This window comes from Apium graveolens, chromosome 10 (assembly GCF_009905375.1).
Source record: "Apium graveolens cultivar Ventura chromosome 10, ASM990537v1, whole genome shotgun sequence".
NCBI lineage: Eukaryota > Viridiplantae > Streptophyta > Magnoliopsida > Apiales > Apiaceae > Apium > Apium graveolens.
In genome coordinates this window covers 45,284,109-45,300,780 of record NC_133656.1, presented here as the reverse complement: position 1 = coordinate 45,300,780, position 16,672 = coordinate 45,284,109, and positions in this window count along the sequence as shown.

The following is a 16,672-nucleotide window of genomic DNA, read 5'->3' as shown; positions in this document are numbered from 1 at the left end:
ATTGTCCCTTGAGACTAAGAACTGAACCAAAGCATAGTTCAGTGTACACAAGATGACTATGATGACCTCAAGTCTAAGGATACTTGTACAACTATCACTATGTGAACAACTGTTGACACGTGAGTGAACTCCATCAGTTGTTCAGCTGTGTGAGTCATGTTCAGTGAACTTATTCTATAATAAGCACCTACATACTAGCTATAGTGTCACCACACAAATGTCTATGAGAACAGACATCCTTCATAATGAAGCAAGCATAGTATGTACCGATCTTTGCGGATTACTAATTACCAGTTAGTAATCCTACGACCAGGAACTATTTAAGTTTAGAGTTATCATCTTTTAGGTCTCATTATTATGATCTCATCACAATCCATAAAAAGCTTTACTCTAAACTGTGGTATATCTTATTTAAACATTTAAATAGATAGAGCCCGCAATAAAAAACAAAACAAGTCTTTTAGTAATATTAATGAAATCAAAACAGATTACATAAAAGTTATTCCTAAATCATCATACATGATTGGACTTAGGACATATCTCTTTCAGTTTAGTTTCATATAGTTGCATATTTGTCATGTAGCTTATTTTATTTTGCATGTTAGTATGTTGCAAATAGTTGCATGTGCATTTTATCATGATCCCTTAAGTTTACTTTGCCTATTGATTTTTGATATTGATGCGAGTGTAGTGATGTCGTATAAAGTGATGTTAAGTCCTATTGAGTTGATTTGCATGCTAGAAACAAGAAAAATTTCACTAAATATTATAGGGTGCTTGCGTGCTAGATCATGATCATGGTTTGTTTGATTGTCGAGGTTTAATCGCTTGTTTATATTTAGAATTTAGGATATTCTCTTAATGACAACATAACATGGATTTTTAAAATTGGAGAAAAGCATTAGATTTCATTGCTAGTTGTTGTGGCAAGGTGTCAAATGGCTAGTAGCCGACTCATATTTTATATGAGTATTCTAGGGTTGAGCGAGATGGAGCGAAATGCACTCGCTCAGAAATAAAAAAATGGAAAAAAAGAAAAAAAAGAAGGAAAAATATGTGTTGATGCATAATTAATTACGAGTGGGCTCTTTAATACTCGAGTTATTAAGTTTTAGGGGACTTTGTGCCTAGTGACCTAAGGCTTTTATAGTCTGGGATCCACTAACCTAATGCTCGCTACAAGGGTATTATTACATAAGTCTTTTATGGACCTCACTCAATTACACGATCAAATAAGCATATTTGTGTTTGATTATGTGTTATCAATAAAAGCATGAATCCTTGTATAACTCCGATAAAAATTGAAGTGTTGTCAGTCATTTTGAGTCTATCATTTATTCTATTTATAACCTTGTGATTGCCTTGATGAGTAGTGAGTCATGATTATTGATCTAATTATGATAGTATATTTGTTAAACAATTGCACACACGCATGTTTCTTACTTATGAGTTGAATTGTGGTATTTGATTTATCTTTGTGCGAATAATTGCATTTGTTGAGATGTTGCTCATCAGTTGGTTTAGTTATTCTGAGGGGATCGTTGCATTCATATTAGTTGCATTCATGCATTTTTATTCTTATTTTTGAGTCTGTTATGCTTGAGGACAAGCATCAATTCAAGTTTGGGGGTGTGTTAAGTGGCATTTATATCCACTTATAACGCTTCATAAAACTTCAAATTGGTGTTTTGTACTCAAGTTATTTATGTTTTTGATGTGTTTTGTAGTTTTTTTTGCATTTTAGGCATAGTTGGAGGAAGGATGAGGTTTATCATTGTTTTGATGCTAAATTGGTGTTAGGAAGGTGCCTCAGATGTTTGTGTGTTGATCGCCATCAAAAACCATCAAATAAAACAAAGCAGTTCATTTTTTCCAGAGATACAGCGCGCACGCGCTGTGTTAGCGCGCGCTAGAACAACAGCGTCACAGCGCGCCCGCGCTGGGACAGCGCGCGGCCGCGCCATGCCGAAACTGAAGAATTCTGTTGCAAGTAGAAGATGGATTTTCTGGGCTTCTGGATTTATTGGGAAGCTATATAAAGACTATCTAAAGATGTTTTTCACAACAAAGACTAAGGAGAAGACGGCGAGAAGACCTAGGAGTATAAATACAATAAAGGAGAAGAAAAGCTTGTTTATACTTGTGATTCTTTAATTGAGTTATAATATTGGATGCTAGTTTTCTTGTTTGTTGAACCTATTACTCTTGTTTAACGTACTTTGTTTATTATTTAGTTATAATGACTTAGTTTATTATACAATGCTTTCATCGGAACCCACGGTGATGATGAGTTCGGTGATGAACTAATCGTTAATTTGTTTCGATAATTGTATGATTTCCTAGTATTGGTCGTGCTTATTCGTCTTCTGAGCATCGCGAACTTATAAGATAGCGTGTTAATCTATATTGAAGCAAAAGTGAATATAGGGTTTTAGGATTTGCCATGCTAGCATAGGTTCATGTATTTGTTATGCATGATTCGTAGGTAATTTTAACCATCTTACTTGCCCTATGTAATCACGATAGATAACTTGTGCATTAAACCTTTATGTTGTCAAATTCTATAGACATAGAGGGTCTCAAAATAATTGGTATCTATTCACCTTCTATCTCTTTTATGGATGTGTGGTAGTAGGGTATTCGTACAACAAAAGTTGGCGTTTACTAGTTTCGTGTTATCTGATTAGTTGTCATCACTATTGCATGTTAAGGTTAAGAACAATGACTTTGAATGAAGTAGTAATGAAGTTAGAATCCCATGTTTGTCTCATATAAGTAGTTCAACCTCAATCCTCTTAGTTAATTTTATGTTAGTTAATATCTTAGTTATAAACAATCTCAAATTATTATTCGTCTTAGCATTGAATAATAACCATATCATTGTTACATAAGTACATTAATTGAAATTAATCTAAACCAGTCTCTATGGGAACAAACTAAAAAGAATTCTATATTACTTGCGAACGCGTATACTTGCGTGAATATTAGCGCGTGTTTTTGTCCTAACAGTCACATATTTTGTGTTATAGAGAAGTCATTCGAGAACTCCAGAATGACTTATCGAGAAGTCAAGAAAAGCTACTAAAGAACTTAGAGATATCGATAAGCCAATTTGAAGACGCGAAGAATGGAAATATTAAAAAGTCATTTCTTCACTAGAGAACTCTGAGTTATCGATAAGCCAATTTTTCACTAGAGAACTCAGAGTTATCGATAAGCCAATTTGTCACTAGAGAACTCAGAGTTATCGATAAGCCAATTTGTCACTAGAGAAGTCAGAGTTATCGATAAGCAAATTTATCACTAGAGAACTCAGAGTTATCAATAAGCCAAAGTGAAGACATGAAGATGAGAGATCTCGACAAGCCAAATTCTCTTACAGAGAACTAAGAGACTTCGATAAGTCAAAACAACTATTGAGTGATGAGAGATCCGATAAGCCAATATACTTATCGAGATGTCAATTTCTCTATATACCAAATTGGAGATCTCAAGGTAAAACTCAAAATACATAGTGTAGATCAGTTAAATATCCAAGATTATCAATCAACAACCAATCCAATCAGTTGGATTGACAAGTCTACAAAAGTAGCTTGAAGAGTACAAGATCAAATGCCAAGATCAACTGGCAAAGTAAAGTCACAAGCGTGCAAGATTAACAAAGATACACTAAGCTAGAAATAGAAAGATTTGGTTATCCAAAAATAGGGTTTAGTACATGCTGTTGCATGCTGTGTAATAATCAGTATTTACTATTCTATAAAGTAAACACTGGATGCTTTGTTTAAAAGTAACAATTCAGATCAGAAATCTTGTATTCTTTTATGGAAGAAGCTAAGCTCTTTATCAACAAAGAGCCTAGAAATTTTGTAGCAAAACATTCTTAATTTTAATATAAAATTAAGCGAGTTTTGAAACATCTGTGTTCACTATTTTTATCTATTTAAATTCAGTACTAAAACATTTCACTACAAGGTTTTAATTTACTTTGTTCATCACCATAAACACTTCAAGAAAGCAGAAAAACACAAAAGCACATTAACCCCCCCCCCCCCGTATGTGTAATTCATTATCTAACATGATAGATCAATGCATGAAGACACATATAGTGTTAACTTAATTTATGCTTATATACTGCACAATTACACAATCAATCTAGAAAATATGTTATAAGTGAATAAGGAATCCTAATACATATCCAGTTATTGATTGCTATAATAAGTAAAGTCCTACACCGACATATCTTTGTAAACAATATCCTTCTGTGATATCTCCTAATTTATATCTTGACAAATACTGATGACAAGTACTAATCAACAAATACTGATGTCAACTACTGATCAAGTCATCTTTGTCAAACTCTGATATCAAGTGCTGATGGAAAACTCTGATAGTTAAATACTGATATCATCAATTTCATCTAACAATATCCCCCAACTTGTACATTAAATAATTTATGTACAAGTTCCTAATTGATGATGTCAAAACTATCTAAATACAGAAATATTAACATATGTACGATATTACTATCAGTGTACCAGACTTTATCTTCAGTCTTCAACTTTCGTAAACCTAGTAGCATCATCAAAGAATTTCTTGATTAGATTTTCTTCAAAAATATTCAAATACATTTCTATTCTCTGTTTGATATCCTTCAACTCTTCTGTAGATTCATCATTTTGATATATAGCTACACTGAGGTCATGAATGTTTGATCTCCCAAGTGACAAGTCATCCATCTCTAGAAATCCAACTTTCTTACCATTTGGATTAAAAGTAAGAATTTTTATCCCAATAGATGTATTCACCCTTGCTCCTACTTTAGGCATAACAGATGTGTGTCCATTTTCATCAATGTATTTAGATTTGATCAGCATTTCTTTTGGCTTCCTGGATATCAATTCTTTCAAATAAGCAGACCACCTAGCAGTTGTAGAGGTTATTACCTTCAATAAAGTTGTGATATATTCTAACTCCTTCCATGGTTAGTCTCTCATTTGTTCTTGTGAAATCTTTAACCTCTTTCCAGACTCAACAAAATACAGCATCTTCTCTTTAGGCTTATTTGTATCAAACAAATCAAGCACAATTTGGACTGAAAAAAAAATCTTCTGTAGATCTTCAAGCTTCACATTCTCACATATCCCTATCAGATTCCCCGTCTCCCTTAAAATTAAAACATTACCTGTGAAATTATCAGCACTTGGAAGACCCAAGCCACCTCTTCTGCCAGCCATTCTAGCTTGTGAATTACCATTATAGATTTTGTTAATGGTCTCAGAAGAATCTCTCTTTGGTGCTGGTGTCTTACTTCCCCACAAAAGCTTTTTCTTCTCTTCAAAGGTAAGTTCTGACTTATCAGCTTTTGAGCCCTCTTCATCAGAGTTTGAGTCTCTTTTAGGATTAGTATGATCATATTTTATGCCTTGAGTTGTAATGTCAACAACATGAGTAGTATCAAAGGTTGTGACTGGTTGAATTTCTGTTTCCTTAACTTGGCAGTGTCAGAGGTTAATCTGGCAACTGCATCAGCTTTTAGTGGAATGTTTCAACATTATCTTTATCAGGGGTTGAGATGTCAAAATCAGAGTTTGAGTCTTCCAGTGCAAGCTTTGATGTTTCACTAACTTTCTCATTTCCCTTATACCTCCTATCAGCATTTAAAATAGCCTGGGACCTTAGAACAAGTCTTTCAGCATTTGCAGTTTGGCTAACTTCTTTAATCACAACTCCTTTAGTTGGTCTTTGTCTTACAGGAACATCATCAAATGGTAAGAGAGTATTAGTATTTTCTGGTCTCAATGATTTGAATTCTTCTTCCATCAACCTCAGTTGCTCAAGATCAAATCCAGGATTTTCTATTTCAAACATCCTTTTACTCACCTAGGATCAAGAGCTATAATTTTGGGATCCTTGTAGAATAAAGTTATCTTTCTCCCCTTTACCTTCAGTGTTTTCATTAATTGACTTGCTTCAACACCAGTTTCCACAACCCTTTCAGCTTGGTCATCATCAGCATTTTTGAATGTCAGAATTTGTCTCTTAGTAGTTGTCGCAGCAGTCAATTCCTTTGTTTAAGTTACAGTTTTCTTCCCTCCAGCTCTACCACTTCTTCTACTTCCACTTATTCTTTGGATAATGGACTTAAAAATGCCACTAAAGCAAACAATTTCTCCACCCTTGTACCTCTCAAGTGATTTTCCACCCTTACTTCCTCCATCTAGAGCATCATCTCTGTCATCAGCTTTTAATTGGAGCTCTTTGTATTTAGATTTAGAAATTATCTCTGTTGGTGAAACTGTGTAGCTGTATGAACTGTTACGTGATAACTTAACATGAGAACAACACTAGAACATGACAAGTTAATAATACTACGACTACACAAGAAATTAGAAGAAATGACGACAAGGAAAATACAAAGAATCGAATGATTAGAAGAAAGCTTGAAGTCTGTTTACAGGTCACTGAAAGAAACTCATTAATATGTTCATTCCTTAGTGAAGAATAAAGGTTAAAGACTTTCAGGGTTTCAGAAATGATGAAAATTCAGTGTATAAGTGCTACCTAATAATTTTAGTGTATTGGCATTGATTGAGGATAGACAGTGTTCGACGCATAAGAATCTGAAGAATTGAAGATAGGGTATGGACAGAGGTTAAAGAAGACAGCTGCAGTCTTGAAGTTATACTCACTGACAGGAGTTCATTTATATGTTCAAGCGTTAGTGAAGAACAGTGAATGAAGTATTCAAGATTGTAGTAACAATGAAGACATTTTCTAAAGTACCATAAAGGATTCCAATGAAAGTACATTTGTTTATTGACGGTCAATGTCCGAAGTGATAAAGTTATTGCAAGCTCAATAATGTAATCAAGGCTATAATATGAAGACCTGAATCGAAGTTAGTCGTCTTTGAACCAGACCAGTTGCACTAGGATTAAAGAAAGAACAAGAACTTGATTAAAGCTACAAGTATAATGTCAAGCTAATCAAGACTTTCTAAATACCAAAGGGCTAAAGTAGTCAACATAGTTTGCAACAAATAAGATCAGGCCTTGATCATGATGTACACATGAAGACCACTAATGAGTTAATGGCCAACAGAAGCAAGCACTGGAAAACCTAAAAGTGTTTGGAGAGAATGTTTTAACAAAAGCAAACAATAAAATGTTTTCAGTTGTTTGAAGATCTTGGCATTTATAGCTAAGACTAGTTAGGATATTTTCCGTGGCTACTCAGTGGAGTATACAACCTACATGGCATTTGTGGTTGATCAACAGAAGATGATTGAAAGTCTAAGTGCACAGTTCAACAACTCCATGCTCCAAGTTGTTACATGAGAAATTAATGGTATTGATGATTTATGTCCAAGCAGTGGAATAAAAGTGTATAACACAACTCATTACTTCAATGAATCCAGTCAGGAAGGGTAAGGATTTTCAAGAAATCCCAGCAACATCTTAGAAGGAGCAAAAGGAGGATCAATTAGTTAGACACACACCATATTGTAAATCAAAAGGACACTACAAGAACATATATGTTGAGACAAAGGGTTTGATGTTAATATTATTCCCAAAGTCTAGTTCTTAAGTGATCAGATGGTGGAGTAATGATTAGCAGGGCTAATGAGCATGAATGATTATTTCTCTAGTTTTCTATCTGAAGAAGAAACTAAGAAAGTTACGGAAGCTCTGATAGATCCATATTGATTAGGTGATTGCAAAGCAAGATAAACTCAATTAGTCAGCAAGCAGATTATAGGGAAGCTGGTATCCAAACCAAATGACAATATTGTAATTGGTACAAGGATAACCAGAAGTAAAAAATGGATGATAATGTTATTGTTACGATGGACAAGGCCAAGCTGGATGCTAGGTTATTATCAGGAAGCAGTATCTAACAAAAAGCACCAGTGATGAGACTTGAGGATATTATGATATATCAGGCACCTGATGCACATTCAAACCTGGATTAGACTCTGGTGAATGTGTACAAGTGCACTCCTGGTTTGTGAGTCAAAAGAGGAAGTCAATGCACAATAGTTCATGGACTTTGCAGTTGCAGATCTATTGGAATCTGTATATCTCTTCTTCATAAGCTCACTTCAGGATGGTATCAAATGATATCTTACTCAAGAAATCGTCAAGGACGTCGTATGTTACTCTAACTGAAGTTACAGTTAAATATGAATTAGTAGAGTCGTCATATTAATAACTCTCTTTATCACTAGGCACAAATATATTGAGTTATATGTGCTATGATATAATGATAATGTTATATGTTGGTCTACTAACAAAAACTTGTGCAATATTATTTACAAGTAATGGCAGAATAGGTATGGAGGAGCGTGTTGGAAAGTTTGCAATTCTATTTGGAATTACTCAAAGTAAATCAAAAGAATGAAGAAACCACTAAAGCTTGATCAGTGCAACTCAGGTAAAACGACAAGCTATAGAAATATGAAAAGCTCACTCTCTTACTCAAATGCTAATAGACAATATGTAATGTTCTCAAGATGCCAATGTGCAAGGTTCCAAGTGGATACTAGAGAATCCAATCTTATAGCTATTAACAAGATTATTAGATATCTTAAGGGACTACCAACTCTTGGTGTATAGTACCCTAATGATAATATGCTTAACATGTTTGGCTATATAGATATAGATTCTGCAGGTTGTAAGAAAGATAGGAAAAGCATCTTTGAAGCTGTCAACTTAGGTACAGGAGAAACATCTCAGGAAGATGTCAACTTCGTGGAATAAGATTGATTTCTTGTTATGATAAGAGATAAATTCAAATCCAACAACTCTGTGGAACACTCTAAGTCAGTGCACATTCACACCAGGTATTTATCTCAAAAGCATGTCTTTTAGTCAAAGAGTCACTTGTAGAAACATATATTAAATCACTTGTTAAAGTTAATCTTTCAAGACTGGTTTGTAAGCATGGGATATCATTCATTGCACATTAGTTGGAAATCCCATATGTAAGAAATTCTTCATAAAAGTTCACAAGTATTAAATCTTCAATATTTAAAGGACTTGTGAATTTATCAGTAATCTAGTACCTCGTACTTAGTGCTACTATCTTGATTATCATAATTACAATGTCATGTACACTTGGGGTAATTAAGTATTATAGCATTAAGTTTAAATATTACTTTAATTGATTTAAATTATGATAGTAGACAATTCCATTCCATATTAGTCTCATAATTTGAATTCCATTAAAATAATATGCAACATAGTTATTTGTATCTTGTATGAATAATTATGATACTCTTAGTATTGATGATATTATTTAGAATTTTTTTTAGGTAATCAATGCTCTTTTCTAAAATCACTAATATTGAAAGTTGAAGTATTTTCTAAGTTATGTGTATAAAACTCTCAATATTTTATATACTTCGAAAGTATTTCTAAAATTATAAATATTTAAGTGCTAGTATCTAACTCATAGATATTTAGTATTTATTTATTTAATATTTATTTTGGGTAGTTTGGATTATGGAAATTGAAGCAATTCAATGATTTTTATTTGCTCCATACTTCAAACTAACTTAAAATAAATAAGTAGCAAGATTGATCATAACTAAATATGTTAACGATTAATATCTAGTATATTGATTGTAACTAAATGGTTATAGGTTAATTGTGAGACTTTGGTTTTAGTGAATTTAACAATGGTTATATAACTTCAGAATTCACTGAAATCATGATTAGTTATATTCTAAGTCTTGACTTATATCAGTTAATGATATTTAGTGAAGAGTTTAACTATGAACTAATTGTGAAGTATTAGTATTTGTGGCATTATTTAGAACTCCTCTAAGTAATCAATGTTTATCCTCAATCACTTATACTAATATAAAAGGTGTGAAAATCTTTTTTAAGTGCAACTAGGATCAATGTGGATAATACTTTATTAAAAGTAACCATATGTTGCTCAATTAGAATAATTTTTATACTTACTTGCAAATTCCTTAATACTTTCATATAAATGCAATACTCAATGGATCAAAGTATATGAAACTTAGAATGCTTTTCTAAGATTTCAAACAAGACAATGTTGGTTAATGTTGCTTTATTGATCGAACAAGTATTGTTTGAGATATTATAGTTGTTGGGAGTTAACAATTGTATAATATATGAAATTGAATGCTTATGTCTAGTTGATAGATAATTGGTATTTAATTCATTGATATCTTATTATAATATATTCAAATTATGATGTTAGACAATCCCATGTCAAATCAGTTTCATTATTTAAATTATATTAAAGTAGGGTGCAACATAATTATTAGTATCTAAAGTACTTGTCAAGTATCAGTCAAGATATATTGTTAATATTTTGTTGCAGATAATTGTGGGATTTTAATTTTTAGTGAATTTTTATGCTTTGCTATATCTAACAGATTCACTACAATTTGAAATCAGCAGCATAGTCATTCTTATTAAGATTATTTATTAATAAACAATATTCTTGGTAATAATTTTATAAATATAGATTATGGAGCTTTTGACATGAATGAGAATTTCTTAGACTTTACCCTAAGTGATCAATGCTTTTACAAAAACTCATTCATATTGAAAGAAAAAATCTTTCTTTCTCTTCTTAATACTGCCAGGTCATGATTCTGTGTCTTTTTCATATTAAAAACCATGATTATTTATCTCTTTATGCATAAAAACAAACTTGTGCACTCGAACAGTTTTAGAAGAAAATCAAACTTCTTTCTACAGTGGTGATTGCTTATTTCATTAAAATCATTTTAAAATCACTATTGTACATCATTTCTCTCAAAAGATTAAATGCATAATTTTCATTCATTATAGATATGAAATGCATTTTATCTCTACATTGCCACATGTTGTGATGCGGGTTCAACCTTCAATGGCCTTCTTTCATTGATAGTCATGGGGTTGAAAACCCAAAGCTTCTATCCCAGACTGTAAAGACAAACACAGAAACAGAACCAACCAACACTCTCTTGCCCGTAAAATGAAGTATGCATGAGCGTGAGGGAGAAAGTGCCGTAGAGCACCACATAAGGAAGGATTTAAAGTCAACCCAGCAGCTCTGTCTCCTACAAAGTTGAGTAGTAGTTTTCAAACTGAGGCAACTGCTAGCCCCCTCAAAAAGATGTAATGGCTGAAAAGACACAAAAACAGATACTAGATTCATCCTCTCAACAGGGTACGTCTATTGAAATTCGCTTTTCGGCCAGGGTATCCGATGTAGTGTCACCACCTCAAACATAAACAATTCTTGATGCACAAGGATAGGTTACACACACAAAGGAAGAGTTGACGAGAAACAAGAGTTTCAACCATTTTAAGGGCAGATTCGATTGTTCAAGGTTCTTGTTGGTGAGACTGCGTAGCTGTATGAGAATTACGTGATAACTCAATACGAGAATAACACTAGAACATGACAGGTTAATAATACTACGTCTACACAAGAAATCAAGAAGAAATGAAGACAAGGCAAATACAAAAATCAAAAGATTATAAGAAAGCATGAAGTCTGTTTACAGGTCACTGAAAGAAGCTCATTAATATATTCATTCCTCAGTGAAGAATAAAGGTTAAAGACTTTCAAGGTTTCAGAAATGTTGAAGATTTCGTGTAAAAGTGCTACCAGAAGATTCCAGTGTATTGGCATTGATTGATGATATAAAGTGTACGAAGCATAGGAATATGAAGAATAGAAGACAGGGTATAGACAAAGGTTAAAGAAGACAGCTATAGTCTTGAAGTTATACTCATTGGCATGAGTTCATTTATATGTTCAAGTGTTGGTGAAGAACAGTGAATAAAGTAGTAATGAAGACGTTGTCTAAAGTACCAGAAAGGATTCCAGTGAAAGTAAATTTGTTTATTGTCAGCCAGTGTCCAAAGTAATAAAGTTGTTGCAAGCCGAACAATGTAATCAAGGCTATAATACGAAGACCTGAATCGAAGTTAGTCGTCTGTGAACCAGACCAGTTGCATTAGGCTTCAACAGCTTGTGAAAGGAATCTGGGTATTATTTATAGAAGAATTTTTAAGTTGAGGAACGTACTTAGATTGAACGTTTATCTGTTAAAGTACGAGAAGAGGTGTGCAGGGTATACAGATAAACAGCTCGAGGGATTGGCCGAGTTCAAAGTTTAACTGTTAAATTAAATAAATTTATTTAATGTAATTTAATAGAATTTATTTAATAAACTTAAAATGATTTATTTTATAAACTTTAAATAATTTTATTTTATAAATCTAAATTAGTTTATTTATATAAGTTATATTTAAGTTTATTTTATAAATTAATTTAGTTACTATTTAAACTTAAATAAAATAAAAAGAAAACAAAAATAAGGAAAAAGAAAACAAAACGAAATAACAAAAAAAAGAAAGCAAAGAAAATGAAAAAGGAAAGGAAATAGAAGGGGGTGACTTGCGCAAGTAAACAAAAACAAATAAAGTGATTTGTTTTATTGTTGGTTAAGTACAAGTGAACTAGTACTGGGGTGCTACAAGGTCGCAAGTAACTTAGCTATTAAATAAAAACTAAGGCAAAGTTTTCCACCTTTGGTCGCCAGTGAGAAGGAGTACTAGAGGTCGCAAGTAAGCATATAACCATCACACCATTGTTGTTTGTAATCACGGATCCTATTATACGTGAGAGGTGGTAAACACAAGGTTATTTCCTAGTAATCGGAAGAAGTAGTTTGGTTCATCACTATTCTTCAGAAGGGGAGAAGCTATTTTCCAAAAGGGGAGTACCTTTAGTTTTTATCTGCGGATCCTATTGTACGGGAGAGGTGTTAAACAAAGGTGATCTCATTTAAGCAGTTGATTCTCATAGGGGGAGAATCAAGAGAGATATGCGTTTCTCAACAGGAAATGTGGTTGTACAAAAGAAGCTTCTGATGATTACTTCAAGACTGAGAAGTATTATCTGGCAGAGATGTGAAGGACCAAGGAAATGAAGATGAAACTACTTAAAGATCAATTCAGTGCTAGAGGAACAATCATCTTTCATTTCAGTTACTCAAGAAATATGGAAATGCAGAATTTGATCCAGAAAACCAGTAGCATTATTTACAAGTCCTAGTACTTTATATTTCTAGTTGTTAGTTGAGTTATCCTCTTTATTTAATTTGTTTGTTAGGTTTAATAATCAAATAGGGGGGAGATTGTTGGTGAGAATGCGTAGTTGTATGAACAGTTACGTGATAACTCAACACGAGAACAACACTAGAACATGACAGGTTAATAATACTACTTCTACACAAGAAATCAAGAAGAAATGAAGACAAGGAAAATACAAAGAATCAAAAGATTAGAAGAAAGCTTGAAGTTTGTTTACAGGTCACTAAAAGAAGCTCATTAATATGTTCATGCCTCAGTGAAGAATAAAGGTTAAAGACTTTCAAGATTTCAGAAATGTTGAAGATTCAATGTATAAGTGCTACCAGAAGATTTCAGTGTATTGGCATTGATTGAAGATAGATAGTGTACGAAGCATAGGAATATGAAGAATTGAAGACATGGTATAGACAGAGGTTAAAGAAGATAGTTGCAATCTTGAAGTTATAATTACTGACATGAGTTCATTTATATGTTCAAGCATCAATGAAGAACAGTGAATGAAGTATTCAAGATTTGAGTAGCAATGAAGATGTTGTCTAAAGAACCAGAAAGGATTCCATTGAAAGTACGTTTGTTTATTGATAGTTAGTGTTCCAAGCGAAAAAGTTGTTGCAAGCTTAACAATGTAATCAAGGCTATAATACGAAGACCTAAATCAGGGTTAGTCATCTGTGAACCAGACCAGTTGCACTAGGCGTCAACAGCTCGTGAAAGGAATCAGAATATTATTTTTAGAAGAATTCTTAAGTTGAGGAACATACATGGATTGAACATTTATCTGTTAAAGTACGAGAAGAAGTGCGCAGGGTATACAGCTAAGCGACTCGAGGGATTGGCGAAGCTCAAAGTTTAATTGTTAAATAAATAAATTTATTTAATGGACTTTAATATAATTTATTTAATAAACTTAAAATGATTTATTTTATAAACTTTAAATAAGTTTATTTTATATATCTAAATTAGTTTATTTATATAAGTTGTATTTAAGTTTATTTTTTAAATTAATTTAATTACAATTTAAACTTAAATAAATAGAAAAAGAAAATCAAAAAGAAAAGAAAAGGAAAAAGAAAAGAGAAAAGGAAAATACAAAAAGAAAGAGAAAACAAAAAGAAAATAGAAGAAAGAGAAAAAGAAAATCAAAAGAAAAAACAAAAAAGAAAAAGAAAAAAAGAAATAACAAAAACAACCTTGCAACCAAATGGTCTAGATTAGTACTTATATAAAATAAACCTGGCAAACCAAGTACATGTACTTGATAGTTGGTCGCAGGTTGTGTTGGTAATAAAATAAAGCAACCAAAGTTGTTAGTCGCTAGGTGATAGACTACAGAAACAAGTTACCTGTTATACTTATTCGCATGTTATGTATTAAGCAGTCGCATGTTATAATTTGTTTTGTTAGTCGCAGGTTACAAGTATAGCCCCTAATCTTAGCTCTCTCCTCAGCCACACATTATTGATAAAAAGTCCACACAAGCAGCAGATAAGATTCAACACTTCAGATTGAATTTGTAATGTTCATCTTTTCTCGCAAAAGAGGTGAAGAATAGAAGCAAAGAATTTACAGAGAAGCTCAAGCTTTTTGTATATCCGTTTAACTTCTCACAGGAGTAACGTTATAATGCCCAGTTTAACTCTTGTATATTCATAGGGGCATTATAAACGTTACCCGATAATTAAATCCTAGTACAAACAAAAGCTAGATCATTGAATATGATTTGATTTGTAAATCTTTGTAGAAGCTAGGAACTTTGTTGTTCTTAGATTGTAGCCGGTTAATTTATTTACGGAGTGTGGCAACACCCCTCGAGGATTTATATATGAATATATATTTTCCCCAATATCTTGTGTTCCTCGTTTTATTGTTCCAAACACTATTCCTCTCAAGAACACGAAACCACTAACCGAGCACTAAATTTTATATCCGAAAAAGATTCGAAAGAATTTTATAATTTAGTGATTATCGTATTCAACCCCCCCCCCTTCTACGATAATTCGGGACCTAACAGTTCTTTACTGGACCAATTTCCTTTACAGGAGTTAGGAGAGAATACTGATCCAATATCCATATGTCAGTGGTCAGTGTTTATCTCCCTAGGCTTAAACCCCATGGATGCATCTGCGGATAGTGGATTTGACATAGGTGCAGATCGGCAACTTGTTGACAATGATTCAGATTTACCTGATGAGTCACAAGAAAATGTCTTCACAAACATAAGAAGGAAACTTTGATCTTTATGCTAAATTCTTTGGATCATTGTTTACCTTCCCAGAGTTCAAATCTGGAACCCTCAAAAGGAAACTAGCAACTTGTAGATTATAACTCAAATTCATCTGATGAGTCTAACAAGGATGGGGATTTGTGAACTACCATTGCACCGCATGTGACCTCCTTAAGGATGGCTAAGGTGATTTCCTTTTAGGTACAGATGGATTTTGGAGCCGTGAGATGAGTGATACACTTGTGAGAGTGAGTGTAAACATAAGCAGAGAGAAGAGTTAAACACTTGTGAGGTACACGAAACCGAATCACACACTCACAGTGAGGAAGAAAGAGAAACAGCATATCCCATTCCATATCCCTAAAAACTGGTTCTTGATACTTCAGGTCTCGAATCTGTTTATAATTGGAACCTAACTCTTAGGGACCTAATGTTTACAGATTGGATTAGAATACTTCGGGACCTAACAAGTTCAGGACCTAACAATAATTGGTGATCTCACAGTTGGGAGGTATAAGGAGTTGGGAAGATTGGTGAATAGGATGATCAATGGTGAAGCCATTTCTGCAGCATTTAAAGGAACATGGTTGATCAAACTATGACTTGTTATTTATTTTCCAACCAAGTAAAATATGAGAACTCCTTCAGACAATGGCATATATTCCTTCTTTAAAGGGGAGATAAAAGCTTACGTAATAGTTTTGAGGATTCCTCAACTAAGGGGGAGAAATAGCAGGTCGAAGGAAAAAGGTAAAGCATATGTACACTACAAACTATCAGAAGAAGTGGATTGGTTCATCACTATTCTTCATAAGGAGAGAAGCTATTTTCTAAAAGGGGAGTACTATTGGTTTTTATCTGCGGACGCTATTATACGGGAGAGGTGGTAAACAAAAGTGATCTCCTTTAAGCAGTTGACTCTCATAGGGGGAGAAACAAGAGAGATATGTGCTTCTCATCAGGAAATGTGGTTGTAAAAAGGAAGCTGCTGATGATTACTTCAAAAATAAGAAGTGTTATCTGGCAGAGATATGAAGAACCAAGGACATGAAGATGAAACTATTTAAAGATCAGTTCAGTGCCAGAGGAACAAGCATCTTTCATTTCAGTTACTCAAGAAATATGGAAATACAGAATTTGATCTAGAAAACAAGTAGAATTATTTACAAGTCCTGGTACTTTACCTTTTCTAGTTGTTAGTTGAGTTATCCTCTCTATTTAATTTGTTTGTCAGGTTTAACAATCAAATATGGGGAGATAGTTGGTGAGACTGCGTAGCTATATGAACAGTACGTGATAACTCAACACGAGAACA